The sequence below is a fragment of the Amblyomma mixtum genome, chromosome 2 (assembly GCF_055824585.1).
Source record: "Amblyomma mixtum isolate Tamu chromosome 2, ASM5582458v1, whole genome shotgun sequence".
Classification (NCBI taxonomy): domain Eukaryota; kingdom Metazoa; phylum Arthropoda; class Arachnida; order Ixodida; family Ixodidae; genus Amblyomma; species Amblyomma mixtum.
The window spans coordinates 222,712,932-222,730,469 of record NC_143013.1 but is presented as its reverse complement, the minus strand read 5'-3'; the positions used below and the strand labels follow the sequence as shown (position 1 = coordinate 222,730,469).

The 17,538-nt window shown below is 53.0% G+C and overlaps 1 protein-coding gene across 1 annotated transcript in view; it reads right to left on the bottom strand.

The window, feature by feature from the left end:
- Positions 1–17,538, bottom strand: part of LOC149362713 (LIM/homeobox protein Lhx1-like) — a 182,138-nt gene that overhangs the window by 68,573 nt on the left and 96,027 nt on the right. The gene's annotated exons all lie outside the window — the stretch shown is intronic.

The following is a 17,538-nucleotide window of genomic DNA, read 5'->3' as shown; positions in this document are numbered from 1 at the left end:
TCAACCACCTTCGCAGCGCAACAACTCAGACAGTCACGAATCCATCCGCATCGCATGACGGGCAAAGTTTTTTTTTGGCACAAGCCAGTCTCAGCTGACGTGCCGCGGAGGCTGAGGAGCAGCGCAGCGTAGGAGGCGTACCCCGCTATGTATACCCGCCGTGTTGCGTCAAGCGAGTTACGCACACACACACAGCAATGAGGGAAGTAGGAAAGAGATAGATAGAGTGAGAGTAAGAGGGGAAAAGAAAGAAAAGGGTGGTGGCGCGTCTACCAGATTACGCGCACCGTCGAGCGGGGACCCATCAGCAGCGGGGAGAGAGAGCAGCGTCGTGGCGCGTGGTCGGCCGTAATTTCGGGGTGCAGCCCCCGACGACGACGGGTATGGCTGCGGCGGCGGCGCGCAACCTGCAATTTGCGCGCCACTTGGATGGCTTCCGTGCGCTCCCGCTCTCGGGCGCTGCTGACACGACTGACTTCACCCGGCGGCCGATAGAGTAGCCCGTATATAGGCTGCACGTGACTACGTGTCCGCGGTTTTGGAGAAATTCGGCAGTTATGTGAAGAAGTTAGCGCTAAAAACAGACAAGAGACTGAAGAAAGGACGAATAAAATATGCACGAGCGTTCGTTAATGACTTAAGTGTCCTTTCTTCTGTCTCTCGTCCGTTTTTAGCGCTAACTTCTTCACAAAATCCCTCACCAACTAGCCCGGCAGCTTGCTCTCCTGATCGGCAGTTATGGGCGCGCTGAACTGAGGGCACTGCGTACGGTACGTACAGAGGGCAAAAAGCTTGTCTATAGGACACGTTCTGGGCGTGCTTCGGGCCGAACACGAGATAACTAGAGATAACATTTGATTAAAAATGATCTGGATGTAAACATACGTGCAGTAAAACTCGTAGGATTTCATCGTAATTTTTTGCCTTGCTCGTCGCAGCGGCTTTGGGAGCGGCGGAACACACGGTTCGGTAGACCAGGGTTCTGGCCTCTGCCTGCGGACGATCGCCGGTTTCCCGACGCCGACAGGTTGCTATCAACAGGTGTATGTGTGTGTGTGTGTGTGTGTGTGTGTGTGTGTGTGTGTGTGTGTGTGTGTGTGTGTGTGTGTGTGTGTGTGTGTGTGTGTGTGTGTGTGTGTGTGTGTGTGTGTGTGTGTGTGTGTGTGTGTGTGTGTGTGTGTGTGTGTGTGTGTGTGTGTGTGCACGTGTCCACCGAAGCAAATGTCCCGAAGCGCGTGTTGGAAGAACATGCAGCAAGATGCGTGTGTGTGATGAGTCGGGCAAGCGGACGGCAAAGCTTTCGTTCAAGATGGCGGCGCGATAAAACATATATTCCTTAGTTAACACCTATGTTACTGGCGGGATTATTTTAGCACCAACCTTATGACTGATAACGCCGCGATATAGGCGCCTATGAGTATACGGACGGTTGCGCTGAACAATGCTATAGCACTGGAGTCCTGCATTAAAAGGAGTAGAAGCAATAGCGACTGCAGTGGGACATCTTCCCGTCATATTATGCACTAAGTATGCTGATATCAAGTGGCGGGAAAACGTCACAAATCTCCAGTTCTGAAATAGTTTGTGTCCTTGCAATATAACATACAATGGCCGCTCACGCTATGCTTACCGTAACGATGGCACGCGAGAGGTACGGTCTTTATGCTGATTCCTTTCGGGGCTAGATTCAGGGGAGGAACAGGAGTCCCAAGCGAGAAATTCTGAGCCCCATTTTTAGAAGAAAAAGGTCCAGAAGCACATAATCGGAATCGCCTCAGGTTCCTATATATATTTAACCTTGCTATCGGTTAAATATAAATAAATACATCCGTGTTTCAATCAATCCGGACCGCGGAATCTCTGTAAAGTTGCGTAAACTCCGTAAGCAGCTCTGCGCCGCCAAACACGACACTCAGGCAGCACAGCCATCCATATTGGCGATATTGGCGAGCAGGCGCACATCCGGCGAGTAGGCCCCATTCCGTTTTGGTCGTTGACAGCAACGCCTTATTAACATTCTCCCTCCCATAACGGTGGCCCAACACGACATGACCATAAACATAACACAATGCAACGAAGTTGTATAGGTTTGGTTTCAGGGTTAACGTCCCAAAGCGACTCAGGGCTGGGCTGATAACTGCAGCATCTCCAGCAAGTGTTACGCGCAAAGAATATGAGAGGCACGACAGATTACGGGGCCACTGCCCGCGTTGTCGTCTTCTGCTGCACGACATTATTTAGCAGCTTCGATAACCAAACTCATCAACAAGCAAAAAAACACACAAGAGTCTGTGCCATGGAGGTGCACGCAGAGTGACCGCTGAGTGCAAACTCCCCGTGCACGCGCCTCTCTTCAGACTCAGCTGTACTGTGAACAGAAAGGAGTAAAAAGGGAGTATAAGCTTTCCTCTACACCGCACTCCCTTTTATAAAAGGCAGTGCGCTAGAGGACAGCTTACTCCCCCTGTTTTTTCCCCCATATAGGCGCATCCTGTTTAGAGTGTATCATTCCTTTTTGCCTTATTTAAAACGGTGCCCACAGCTGCTTCAGTGTATAATTCCGTCGAAGACGTCTATAAACTATGGCGGTAAATACACACACACACACACACACACACACACCGAACGCGCACACGCGCACGAGCTCACACACACACACCGAACGCACACCGAACGCGCGCACACACACAAACACGCACACAAACACGCACGCACGCACACAAACACGCATACACACAAACACGCGTACACACACAAACACGCACGCACACACAAACAAACACACACAAACATACACAACACACACGTACACACTATTCAGCGGAGCCGTGCACGTGAGTTCCCGCAAAGGCGGCTCCGACGACGGGTCCCCACTACGCTACCCCCACCGCGGGGGTTTACCGTCACGAGGCGCGCTCCTCTGGCAGCCAGGTCTGCGGCGTGACGGGCCACGTGGCGGGTCGCGGCGGCCTCACACACGCCACATAACAGGCGGCGCAGGCAGTCCGTTCATACGCGCGCTGCCCGTCGGGATTCGGCCTGATCAAAGCGAAGCCGATGGCTCCTCGCGCTGCGACTCACGCGCGCACGTGACGATGGTGCAGGAGGGGGGGATGCCGAGCGCGTGTCATTCGCGCCGCGTGCGCGCGCCTGATATCCGGCTGTGCGGGTTGGTTGCTGAGGCGGCACATGGACTGGCCACGGAACTTTCCTGGGATAGATAGTGCAGCCGGCAGTTGACGCAATGCTTTCTAGCCACCTCACAGATGGACAGGCCTTCTTTTTTTTTTCATGCAGATTGCCTACTGTGGCTGATGATGATGATAATGAGAGCGGCTTAGTTGGCTCCTACGAGTCCTTCCTTGACTCCCGAACAGCGCAGTTCTTGAACTCGATAATGATGTCACGGGATCTATTGCAATGCCTACACGACACAGTAAAATAAAAACTAGGAACACGAGCAAACATCTCAAGCTGACATACCCGCAAAGGAAACTCTCGTTGTCGGAATCTCCATGCTTGGTGGCACAAGTTCCAAGAAAATCAACCTTCTCAAAGGCTGTGCGCACTGACTTGTCCACAGAAGACTGCATAACGGCCTTGATAATGCGCTGCATGTGTCACGTCTTCCAAATGGTCCACTGAAGTAGGCAGTCTGCTTGTGCACATTTTTTTTTTAGTTCATTGCTTGTTTGACGTCTTCACGCGCGTCGCTTCCGCAACAAGGCGGCATTGATTTACATGGGCAGTGGCCCTTTGATGAGAGATCAGGCTAGGGTTGAAACCTTGGGCGCCGGGCTTCGCACATGGCAAATCATCGCCAGAGAGCCGCCGCGGTGGCTCAGTGGCTATGGTGCTCGGCTGCTGGCCCGAAAGACGTGGGTTCGATCCCGGCCGCGGCGGTTGAATTTCTTTGGAGGAGAAATTCGAGGCCCGTGTACTGCGCGATGTCAGTGCACGTAAAGAACCCCAGGTGGTCGAAATTTCCGGAGCCTTCCACTACGGCGTCTCTCATAGCCTTAGTCGCTTTGGGACGTTAAACCCCCATAAACCAACCAACCATCATCGCCAGAGCAGCTTTTGCTATGCCTTTTGCCATTTTTGATATGGACCTTATTTCGCCTTCCCCACACAAACCGCAGTCGAGCAAAGGAAGAAGGCGGAGTTCCGACTAAAAAAAAATGGAGCTAAAGGAGACGGGACGAGAGCAATGGGTACGTAAGGAAAAAATGAAACGCATCTTGGAAGGACCAAGCAAGCCAAAACATGCGCTTCCACTTCTGACCGCGATAAGGAGTTGATTGGCCATCCTGCTTTGGTCTTCAGAGATTTGTGGCAAAGCCTGCTTGAGGAAATATGCACAAGGCCCACGGAGGGTTCAGGAGTTGCGCACCAAGTCTTCGCTGCCGCCGGCGTCGCCGGTACCACGCTCTTTAATACAGCCAGCGTTTTCTAAACAAGCCGCCAGTCTAAGAAGTCGCGAGTGCGACTTAGCAGAAGGAAAGCGCTTTCTCCTTTTCCCTCCATTCGGGAGCACGCGGCGCTTCCATTCCGTGGCGTCGTCTTTCCGTCTTTCTTGCGCCCTTCCCGATCCCTTCGTCTTCTGCGCGGACAAAAGCGGGAGTGGAAGAAATGAAGAGCCGGTGCCGGCACCAAGGTTCCTCGGCGCCTACTGCACTACCTGAAGCCCCGGCCGTCGGCGGAAAGAGCTTCAGGGAAGCGGTCTGGCAGGTAGGTGCATGCATACTGCAACAACTCATCCTCGAGCTGACGGACGATGCGGCCGGTCCGAGTCTGACGTGCGCGTCATTCCGTGGCCGTTCGAGCTCTCTGCCTCCTTCCGTCTCTGCTTGTTTTGCTTTTTTTTTCTTTTTTCCCAAGCACCAGCCTTTAGCCATGCATCGTTCGTCTATCGTACGCCAACCGCTTGCCTTTTTATTTCCTGATTTTTTTTTTCCTACTTATCTGACCTCGCGTTTTCTCGAAGCGAAGTCACGTGCCCGTACACGTGCCTACTTCGCGACCAGCTTTCTCTTTCACGCGTCGCGTGAAACACGTGCCGTAGTTCCTTGTTTAGCTTTTTCTTTCCCGCTCTTTTTTTCTTCCATCCCGTCCGGCTCGCCAGGCGGACGTGAAGAGGACCGACGCGGCCGCCGGCGCAAGCTTCAAAAAGGTCAGCGCCGGGGCAGTCGGAGGCGTCGGTGTACACAGGCTCGCCGAAAGGCTGCCCCCGTAGAGAGGGGAGACAGCAGCGTGATGACAGCTGGCATCCGCGCCCGAGACGACGTGATGCGGAGAGATGCCCTCTCCGTCCCCCGTCGTGTCCTCCCCCCTCTTGAAAGCCGGGACGGCTGTAGTCACGTGGCAAGCCGCAGTTGGCCGAGCATGTATACAAACAACTTATAAAAGCGCGTGCGACTGGTCCAGCCGGTTCCCCCTGAGCCGAAATGGCAGAAGCGAGAAGAAATGAAACGTTTTCCGAGTTCGAAGCTTATTCCCTTTGTCGCAGAGAGTAACTATTTAGACTTCTGAGCAAAAGAGAAAGCTAGCTTGCTAATTGCAGAGCGGGGCAATGGATGCCGAAGCGGTGGCCTTGTGGTGTGAGCATCGGCCTCGCTTGCGGGTAGCGCAGGATTCGATCCCCAGTGGCTTTTTCCCTGGCCTGCGCTCTAAACGCGAGTTAGCCTATATGGAGTAATAAATAGCCTATATGGAGTAATAAATGAGTAGGCTGTCCTCAGCGCCCTCCTTATTTAGAGGCGGGGTACGCAGCCCAAGACGCGGGGTAGATCTCGACCGCTCGAATGATTGATTACTCTTGACAACAGAGGCATATATTCCACCGTCAAGAATACTAACTAGATGCGGTTAGCAATGGGAGGACGCTTTTAAACGCAGCACCGGATGTTGGGTTAAAATCTTCACTTCTAGAACTTCCCATGTTTTGAAGAGGGAGTTTGTTTCCATTGTTCAACCGTAAGTATTCCGTACATTTAGCGAAGAACGTCTACCCCTGGTCATGTGCAACATACCCTGCCTCTCGAAGGGAGAGCGGTTGAGGTCAGGTAACTTATTTTTGTTCCCATGCAGGCTAATTCGTGTTTAGAGTATCGTACGCCGCTCACTCGGGGGGAAATATGCGTGGGAAATGGTCGTTGTCCTCACCATTTGTAGAAGAAAATACCTCGTGGCATGGCATTCTTTGGCCAAAGCTGCCCCTGTGGCATTAAAAAATTGGCAGTGGGGTAGCTCAGCTATATACCAGGTTATACGTAGCGAGAGGTACGGTATATATCTCCTTGGCCGGAGGCAAGCGGTGTTTGCTCCGCGGTCGGCGCGCAGTGCACCAGCCGCACGGCTCTGACGTCACTCGGCTCCTCGCGCATGCGCAGAACTGGCGATCGCCAGCCGCAGCCAAACGGCGAGACTGCGGGTAATGTAGCTCTCGCTACAAAATCAGTCATCTTCCGAACGGAGCAGTGCTGTTGGCACTAAGCCCCAGTCGCCAAGGGTGTTTCATTACTGGTCGGCAGAACGAAGCAGAAACAGGGGTCAAACAGGCAAAAATGTTCTCATGACTCCCGAGTAATGGGAGTATTCATGGGACAATTGCAGTGAGTCATGTGACCCGCTCAAGGGATTCAGTCGCAAGAGCTATCGGCGCGTTTCTGCCGCGCTCGTAACAGGACGAAGTAAAGCGTTCAGGATGAATCGAAGTCATTGGCACTCTAAAAAAAGGGGGAAGGATGAGGGGGAAGGAGTTGCACATGAGAGTGGAGACCGTTACGCGAGTCCTTGGGTAGATGCACGCACGATTTCCGCCAGTAAACGTGAAAAAGAGCAACCGAAAAGGCGGCGTTCTCAAAAGAAAAAACTACGAAGTGAAGATCCCGCCGGAGATCGTGATCGGATGGATGCACGAAGAAAGATGCCGGGAAAAAAGTAAAGAAAAAAAGCGCGCACGTCAGAGTAGTACAAAGAAGAAAAAGAGCGGAGAACGCGCGGAAGGCACTGGAATGGCGCTCACGACATTCTCGGAAGGAGTCGATCGGAGTGGGCGTTCCTCGGAGGGGGGGAACGGGGGGGGGGGGGGGGGGGGCGAGCAAGGGGTCAGCCGGCTGTGCAGCACTCGCTCGTCGGCGGAAAACATCTCGCGCGGGGCGAGGGGGGGCAGCAGCGTGCCGTAGCCATCGGCGGCGGAGCTGCGCGCGCTGCTCCCAAGTCATGGCTCGTCCATAAATCAAGCTGCGCGGCCACCGGCGCCGGTTCAAGGTGATCCTCCGGGACGCCAGCGCGTGGTCGGCCGGGTCAAAACACACGCCGGCCGGGCACGCCGCGTGTACACCGCGGTCGTGTTCGGAGGCAGGGCCGGCCAGATGCGGACTGCCTCCGGGCACCCTGCGGCAGGCGGTGTACTCGACGCAGAGCTTTTTTTGCCCCGGCAAGGGAAACTGCCGTCATCTTGCCTTCTTCTCCTCGGGAATGTTATGTCGTCGGTAGTTTTGGGATGAACGTTTGCCCGCCAGGACGGAGTGCAGGTAGTTTCTGAGAGAACGGCGTATTAAACATCTTGCTCCAAAGTCAGACCGTTGTTCTACGGACACGCCCAATGTCTTGAATGAAAGGGACATCCTGGCATGATCTGAACCCCAAGCCATTGTGGCGTGTCTCGACATCAGGCCACTGTTCTATGCCGACGCATGCTTGATTTGTGAAAAAAAAAAAAAATATTCAGAGTGCACTGGAATGTGAAGTTATATGTACACTTTCTGGCGGGCATTTATAAATGCGTCTCTGTGCGCTTCGGCATCGTGTGGACGGTTTCCGGAGAGGCTGGACGAATTGTACGCAGTCAGACGTGGGCTGATGTGGACCTGGCTATAGGAGGCGAGGGTCAGAGGGCGCAGACTTGAGCGGACAACACCGGCGCTCTCCAGGCAACCAGTACACACGGCTGAGTTTCATTCTACACAGGCACAGCACACATCGTGTCGTGCATGTAGGGTTGCCACACTTCGCTCCAATACATGCTCCTATAGCTGTATCGTTCACGACAGGCGCGCGCCCGATCGCCGCTCAGTGGAGCTGATCTTGCTTCAAAACATGTTGCTCGTGTCAACTCCAGGCATCAAAGAAGTCCTCGCCCGCCCGCATGTACACGGCACAAAACTCGGGCGCTCCGGGCGCTCTACAGCACAGCGCCCCTGCGCGCGGTGAGGCGCTTTCACTGCCTTTTGTTTTACATCGCACCCCCCGGAGCGAGTGCGTGGCAGCGCGCCGCTGGGGTGGAGGGTTGCTGCCTATTCCTTGTCTCTTTTCCCCTTCCCGTTTCTCCTTGCCTATTTTACTCTTGTCCCAACCGCCTTTCATTCTGACGTGAGGCGTGCGTGTTTGTGCCTCGCTAGCTGTCTGCGGCACACACACGCGTGCGCGGTCGAGAAATGCCGCGTCACTGAACACGCGGCGGGGTGGTGGGGGTCTTGCGGGGAGGATGTAGAACAGGGGTCGACCCCGAGCGCGGGCCCACGGCAGATGCCCCCGGCCGCTGCCGGACCGCCCGGGGCGCCGCTGAATGCTCAATGAGCGGCGCCCCGCTGTGCGCGACACGGCACCCCTAACACGCGGGGGAGGAGAGCTGGCATGGCAGACGTCGTGTTTCTCTTCCCATCCCTCTCCCCTACCGGCAGTGCAGCGCGTGCGACGGACAAGGGCCCCAGTCGCCTCCCGCGTCTACCTCCCCTTACCCTTCTGGCCAGCAGCGGAGACAGTGCAGGCCCTCGCGTTGTACGTGTTGGCCTAGTCACGCGTGCTACAGTTACGCGAGCAGGGATTCGAGTTCGAACGCGTGGGATAGCAGCCTGGTGTGCCTGATGAGAGGCGTTCCATTGTAGAGGGCGCCATCGATTAGCGGCCGCGCAACGCTTGACTGCGGCCGCTTAAATGACCGATGTGTGAAACGAAGCTAGAGGGAAAGCCTCGGTGCAGGATGTTCATCCGATATTTTTCTATGCGCTTCGTCAAGAACTGGACACGTGACAACAGCGTGCCCCTGGGAAATAAAACAAGATAGCGATGATGGTTCGTGATAAGAAATTTCCACCCTTGCATTGGGGAAGGTTTTGCTATTTATTGCCTCTTAAATTAAGCTCTATTGGAAGATGATTGCCGGCTATAAGAGCGGAATTAGATGAGTCCAGGGAGATCACTGCACGCCGACAATGGAGATACAGCAGCAAGCGATTGTGGATCGAAACATTCGTAGCCTGCGTTATCTGCGCTATTTGAAACCTTCGTTTAATTCCTTTAATTCCTTCCGCTGTCCGCTCATCGTGGCTTCAAACACTGTAATATAATTAATTTCCATGTAATGTGTGTCCACTGCCACAACATGCAGCCTCACACTCCGCGAGCCCGTATTATACGCATCACAACACGGGTGTAGTGCATATCTCTTCGGCAGTAGCTGACAGCCCTTTGTTGGGCGGCATTTCTTTGCCCGCCGTCCCTGCGTCGACCTCAGCCTCACCAACAGGTCGTCGCCAACTCACGCGTGCGGCATCGGAGCAGTGAAAGCTGCTCGCGTTTCGTTCGGAGCGCCACGACCGCGTTTGCGTTCCGAACACGCGTTCACCTTCATCGTCCTCCCCTCCTTCCCTCTTTTGTTTCCATTGTGCTGGGGCGAATGCTTGTGATGGCACAAAAAGAGAAAAGCTAGCGTAGCAGCGGGTGGTGGTGGGTCGCGCTCTCTCGTTGCTGTTAGACAACTAAGCCACGGAATAAAGCGTTGTCACGGGTCGTACGGGACCGGCCACCGCCACATGACGTGCGTCCCCAACCCACGTGCCCTGCTCGACCCCGTGTCTCCTGTCAGGGCCAGGCGACGCGGCGCCGCCGGACGGACGGCGCTGCCGCGTGCGAAGGATCGTAGGACCTCTCTCTCCCTCTCCTACCCCTTCAACCTCCTCTCCAGGTCGCCCACGACCAGAGGGACTGCCATAGTGCGGCCGGCGGATTGAGTGGACGCGGCGCTGAGGATCTCGCCTGCCGCTGCTGACGAGGCCCCTCGACCAACGCCCTCCTGCTGTCATTAAAACTCGGCCGCTGCTCGTCGCCGACTTCGCGCGAGAAAGTGGCCGCCAAAGACACATCACCCCGAGTTGAAGAATGAGGAGAAAAGAATGGCGGCAGTGGAACCAGCACATGAGAGTAATCCTGACGATGACGTCTATGACGAGGTATACACCTGGGTGAAGTAAACGTAGGACTTTTATTTTTATATTGTTTAAATTATAACGGGCGCGCCTTGACTTCGAAGAGGATCTAGACCGATGGCATGTGGAGATGTAAAGACGCTATCCCCCATCAATCGTCGTCTATGCCAATGCTCCGGACAGCGCGTAAATACATAGCTGTTTGCAAGTAGAAATGCGTCCGAAAACAAGATGATCGGTTGATTCTTTGAGATCTAGCGTGGGGGGGGGGGGGGGGATCCCCCTTCTTTGAGAACTAGCGTGGGGGGATCCCCCGCCCCCCTCCTATTATCATTAATTTTGTTTCCACAGCCCGCACTGAACGAGCAGACAAACTTGGGCAGCGACACTTCTATCGGCGAATCAAGCCCACTGCCTCACGATAACTGTTGCCAGGATAACATTACACATTGTAAATAAGATCTCCCAGTGAGATCTCCAGGACAATAGTAGCTTTGTTTTTATGCGAAGCATACTAAAATAGCCCAACCCAGCTCCTCGAGCGCGGCGGTGTCGTTACCATTGACCTTTCGTGACCTCCATGTCATACCACGTGATGCGTGACGTCACAGCAGATGAGAAACGGGGGCCCAGCTCGCGCCGTCGCGCGAGGCGTCGCGACCAAGGAGGACCACGTGATGCGTGACGTAACGACATAGGAGAAACGGGGCCCCAGCTCGCGCCGTCGCGCGAGGCGTCGCGACTATAGTATTCTAGTTCACTATAGTCGCGACCAATGTGTTTCCTGCTTCTGCCGCTAGGTGCGCTGTAGTGAACACGTGATGCTGGAGCGGCGGTATACAAGGGGGTGCGCCTGCCTCTGCTAGGCGTACACGGGATAGAGATGCCTCCTGGAGACAGGGCTGCTCGTTGGAATGAGAAGCAAAAGTTGCGGCGTGCTACAGAGACTGATGAAGAGCGTGAAGAACGTCTAGCCAAGCGGCGTGCTCGATATGCAACTCGGCGACAGTATGCTTCGCATCTGACTAGGCTTAACCTAAGCTAAGCCTCAGCCATTTTGTTTATTGTTATTGTTGTTAACTAGTTTATACGCATATCTATACTTGCAAAACACAGCCTTTTCCCATTGATCTTCAATCATACCCGGGCCCTGCTCTCGCGTAAGGCACACAATATTCCAGACAATATCCCGATGTAATTTCCACATTTTCTTTTCTGCAGAATAGATATATACGCTATACTGACAGACATAAACAATAAAGCGCACCACTGGGGGTATGTTACACATAGAGTTAACCTCCAACCACATTATAAGAAGGCTCACCAAGTGTACAGCAAATACCCCCCCCCCCCCCCCCACCTCACCCTTTCGGTAGCTCCTCCAAGCCAGAACAGGGGTTGGCCACACTTGTTTAGAACTTGGCCGTAACTTTCTAATGTACCGCATAATTCCCATACTTCATAGCTATTTTCGAAAGCGAACATAATACGCGCGTTTAATCTTTATAACTAAAAGTTAAGACTGACGTTCAAACGGGAGGTGAATTAAAAGTTAAAGTTTTTTCGTGATTAATCAGATCTCGATAAATACACACATTCCGACACCACCCGTTACACGGAACCGTGGAAGGTGGTCACTGCGCGGGCAAATTATTCTATGCAAAAAGTGTCATACACACTGCCAACCCTTTTAAATTCATTCCACAAATCAGGTATAGGTTTACATAGAATTTCTGTAAGAACCCTACGCAAACATTTCATTAACAACCCTTGCTTACAATAACAACTAAAAGTGTTATCTTGCCTTTTTTTATGATACCATTTGTGACTATCAAGTGCACGTGCATTAATTTTGAATGGTATGCTTTCTGCAATTTATTTTTTTGCTCTACCTCTGTCTGCATTGTAGGGAGGCTGCGGGCTTCAGTCAAGTCGCTTGGTTGTCAAGCAGCATTTATCCGTAGTCTCCCTAATCATTCATGGAAATAAACAAGTTATTAAGTTATTATTGGACCTTCCTAATAAATATGTGTACTAACCCAGGGCTCTAAAATTCTTTCTATCAGTTCTTCTCAGATATGCGGAAAAAAGAACAATTCATCGATGAAAAATTCGTCGCGAATTTCAGCCAGGTGGTGTCCCTGCTTCAGAGCCATTGTCTCTTCGCCTGCAGTATCGTCCCGAGGCCGTTGTACAGTACCCTCGTACCAGGAACTGCACAAGAAGACAAGCAGAGGCCGACAGAAGGAACAACGGCGAGGCCCCTTCCTTGAAGCTTCCATCGTCTCGGGGCTCCAAGGGAGCGGAAGCCGTGATTCCTTCGATCATCGTTTCTCATCGGCTGCAGCCCTCGCCGGGCTCCCACCGGGAGATCGATGGGGCGCATCATCGACGCTCTCGCCGCGTGAGAACAGCGGCCCGCATGCGGAGAGAGCTGCGGGCGCGCCCAGGAACTGAACCGGCAGCCGCCCTACATACGTATACGAACACACGGCTGCCCGAGCAACAGCCAGGAGAACGGTGCGGCCGGGTCTTTTCGCGAAACGGCGGGGCACATTCAGGTAGTGCTGAGTAATCACTTCGCTGCTCCGACGGCACGGAACTTCATATACATGGTGAGCATGCTTAAAGAGTGGCACTGAGGGCAAACTGATGTTGCCCTGTATCTGTAGATTACAGCGTTCTAATAGCAAAATTAGAAGATATAGTTTCGCTGAAAACGGAGCCTTAACAAGGTGCAGAAGATATTTAAAAAAAAAAAACAATGAAGTACAGAGGTCGCCACCGACATGTACCCTCAGGGTGGAAGCTTGGGCGAGTAGATGACGGTTCACTTGCCACATAGCGCTAAACGGACAGGGACACAGGGAGACACCGTAGCGCCCGTCCTGTGCGTCTCCCTGCGTGCCTGTCTGTTTAGCGCTATGTGGCGAGTGTACCCTCAGGCCCGCTTCGAAGTGATGTTAAAACCTTAAGAAATACGTTTGTCTCGTGCACTGGGTAGAAACAGTTTTCATCCCCGAATTCACGAAAAGTCCAAGTTTCTACTATAATTTCTTCCCCTGCGCCATTTGCGACGCGATAGGAATAAGATAAGGAAAAATAAACTAAACTAGAAAGAAGGACACCCAACTGCTGCGAGACTCGGTCACAATGTCCTCCTCACCGACAGGACCGACGGAGCCATGCATGAGTAGGGACCCGGCAGGCGACCGTCGTCGCTTCGGCTCCCGAAGCCCACGGAGCTGAAGAAACGACTCCTTGGAAGGCAGAAAGAAACCCCGAGACAAAACCACCGGGGATCCAAAGCGACCAACGACTACGCAGACAGAAAACAACACTCACTGGGGCGAGTGAAACAAAGCGACAGGCCGCAGCTACCACCGAAGCGCCTAGAGAGAGGGAGAGAGAGAGAAAGAGAAAGAGGGTGTCGGCGGCAAAGGCCGGTTGACAGGGCCACTTGTCGCCGGCCTTTTATCTCGCCGCCGACTTACTTTCCTGCCCGCCTGCACGCGTGACGGCGAACGACGCCGCTAACTCGAGGCGGCGTGAGCAGTCGTTGTTGCTGCCCCTGCTGCTGCTGTTGTTTAGCCCGATGTCGCGTGTTCCCTCTTTCGACGGGTGCCGCACACCCTTCCCGCCCCCCCCCCCCCCCCCCCCCCCCTCCTTTCACCTAAGACATCCCCTAGGCGGGCTCCGGTGGACGCGGACTCCGCGGGAGCCCCTCCCTTTCCTCCCCTGCTGATGTACTGCGCCCTTTCCATCCCGGCTGCTGACCCACGCGGTCGGGATCGCATGTCTTCCCGTCGCCGCCGCCCGGAGACCGGCGTTTTACGACCCCGGAGTGTTTGTGCGCGTGCGTGCGTGTGACCACGCGAGTATTGGGGTCCTTCTTCTCCCTGCTGCACTGCATGTTTCGTCTCCCCGGCCGGGCTGTTTTGTGGCCGCTTTGAGCCTTCTTTGGGTCTTCCCACCGTGGTCTTCCCCGTGTTGCGTACGGTGCCTGCTGCATGGCACACGACTGGCATCGCCCTCTACCCTCCGTGGGCTTCCCTTTTATCTCGTGCCGCTCGACCCTCAGCCTTCGGCATCGAATATGCTCGCTCGTTTTCTTTTTTTAATGCAGAGACGGCGAACGAACAACGACAAAAATACCGCAAGAGCTATTCGTCTTCACTTACCGCTGAGATCCGCGGCGTGCACAGAGATACAAGGACATTGCAAAGCTCAATTTCTGATTTATTAAATACTCCGCTAAGCAAACCTGGCAATCTGAGTGGTTCAAAGTTAAGAAGAAAACAAGGCCAGAATACTGTGATGTGCCATCAATATACGTAGCGCGGTGTCAGCTGTAAAGAGCAAAACACTCAACGAATACTTTAGCGAGACACCTAAGCAAGGCAACCGAGCAACCGTATTTAGCAAGGCACGCAACAAGGCGCATCTGGGCACCGATGAATGACTTGTGATGATATAAAAATGTTAACGCGAGTAGGTGGTGCAACCTCATGACGCGTAAAACAGCCAGACAGCGATGAACGCGCATTCTTCGTTTCACTGAGGCCCATACACTGCGAGTTCCAAGACAACACTTACAGTAAAGGTGTCAGATGCGACAAAATAGCACTTTCCTTACTTCGTTCAGATATTGTATTCTCTAGCAGCGTATTATGTGGCGACTGTCTTAATATATGTAGCTCTGTGTAAACCCAGGTACACTTCAAGATCAAGAGTAAACGATACGTTCTAAAATAAAGCAACCATCCGCACAAATTGTTATAATTAACGCTTTAGTGTTTTAAATCATCGGCTTAAAATGCCACCACAGTAACCTCTAACTGTGAAAGCACCGTAAATTGCGGGGAGTACTATCATCTTGCCAGAGTTCTGTGGGACCTAGAATGCTGTTACGCCACCGTTCTGAGGATGACCCAGATATGCGAAAAGATAATCTTGGCGAGCCAGCATTGAAATTGCTTGTGGAATTAAGGGTGCAAAAAAAAAAAAGGTAGGTGAGCAAATCTCGCCGAGGCTGAATAAGAGACTCGACCAAATCTAGCGATGGAGGTAGCAAGAAAAGACAAAAAGACCGGAGAGGGCGTGCGAGACGCTACGAGAACCGGCTCGCACTTTCGCTAAACTTTCGCCGCGGTTACGCTCGCGCGAGACGCGCCGCGGGCCGAAATTTCGGGGACGTCAGCGCAGCGGCCGATCTCCCTTCTCGGCGCCCAGCCATTCAAAGACAAAGCGACAGAGCAGGCGGAAGGAATCCAATGAAAGGCGAGCGAGCGAGCGCCGCCCACAATGGGGCTATGGAAAATCTGCTTCCTTTGCAGAGTCAATGTACCGAGAGGGTTCCGTCAACCGCACCACCAGCCCGCCTAATTCCTTCCGTCATGCAAATGCCACGCACGCATGCGGCAAAGCGGGCAGGCGAGTACCCGAGCACGGCAGAGCAAAGGCACGCGCTCGGCTGCAGTGGCGTCCAGGAAGGGGAAAGGGGTGGTGGCCAGCGAGACCGTATATATACGCATGCGGGATGGATTTGGAGAGCCGTCGGAGTGTGCACTGCACCCCCTCGTTCTCCTCTCTGCTCCGCCCTTTCCCTGTGTTTCATTTCTTCCTGCTTTTGTATTGTTTTAAATGATATAACTGCTCCTCTCTTTCTTGACGTTATATCGGGATCTCTATCCGTCTGAACTGGTCCGCGGAAGAGGCAGGAACGCCTGACTCTATACACGTTTGAAATGCGGAAACGGCAGCCGCATAAACCGCCGTTCTAATCGCATATACGCCGTGTTTATTTCTGTGCCGCGCGCTGTCAGATTGCGGCGAGTTAGCAGTGTATACTGGCGCCCGAAACTGAGACGCGCGGCTACCACGTCAGCCAGATGCGAGTACCCGCTGCGTAAGCAGCCATGGAACCTCTAACCGTTTCTTCCTTTCTCCTAGCTGTTATCTTTTAAAATTCTATTCCGCACCCTTTGCAGAGTTGTGCTGACTGAAAACAAACGCTCGAGAGCGCTTGGATCAGAGCAGACCATCACTGAAATGAGGCATCCCTCTCTTCAATGTGCCTGTCTTTTCTTAGTGCGCGCTGTGATCGCAATGACTGAATTTCTGCTCACATTAGCCCGTGTAGTGTCTCTGTTGTCCGTCGATGCCATTGTGTCTTTATTACTAAATGTATAAGGTCATAACTTGTCAGTTGCACGGATCTTATATATACACACCCCGCGAAAATCCCATTGGTGCATGTTTGCGAGAGCTTTGTGCGAATCTGCTTCCCTTCATATTTACCATCCTCATCTGGAGCAGCCTTGCAAGGCGATTACCAGGCTGATGTCTCCAACCATCCGGACATGACTTGCCTCTCTCCACACAGGGTGCAGTACGTGCTGCCTGCATAGGTTGCAGTATAAGAAGGACGCACGATCAAAGAGCACAGCATTGCTGCTGCATGTGCGCGGTGCTGGCCACTGTCAGTACGGAAGTTGTTGATAAGTTCGACGCCATCGAAAAGAGATTGAGAGCGCGTACTGTTTTAACGGCCGATATTCAAAGCTTCCAGAACGAAACATCGTTAGGTGTAAAATGGTCGGTCGATCTGGAAGAGCCGCCAACTGTCAGCGCATTTAGTTCCCTGGCTTATCTTTCTTAAAGCCTCGCGTGGCATCGCTTCGCTTTTAACTGAAAGCGCGTAGCGATCAGCCTGGATGCAGTACATGGCTGCCGCAGTATCGTGCGCAAAATACTGGTCCTCCTCTTATCTGTTTTCTGCTTTCACCTATAACCGCCTTTTATGCGCACACTCTTATGTCAGGGTCCTACTTAGCGTAATTTCTCGAGGTTTGGCGAGTTTCTCCCACTGCCATCGCTATTAGAAGTAAAACACATCCCAGCGGAACACATCTATGTTTCCATGACGTCCAACTAAAACAGAAGATACTGCACGGCTATGCTGTTTTAAACATGAAAGCAAGCTTCAAAATCTGCGACCGTAACATAACTTCGGTGTTCTTCGTATAGAGCATGAGATTTTTTTTTTTTTCGAAATAAATGTACTTTTCTGGAAGGCTACACAGCTCGAAGTTGATGAATACAAGCTCTAGTTTGAAGCATACGCACGTAAAGCTTTACGCAAGCTAAAAGTAGCCGCAGCTGAAATGCACGCATCCGTGACGTATTGACACATGTTTGGGAGCTTAGAAAAGGAACTCAACAGGAATGGCACGGAAGAGACACCGACGATTCAGATGTGACTGCGCGGTTTTCGGCCCAACTGACCATGCAGGCATACACAGGCAAAGCAGATAATGTTTAATTA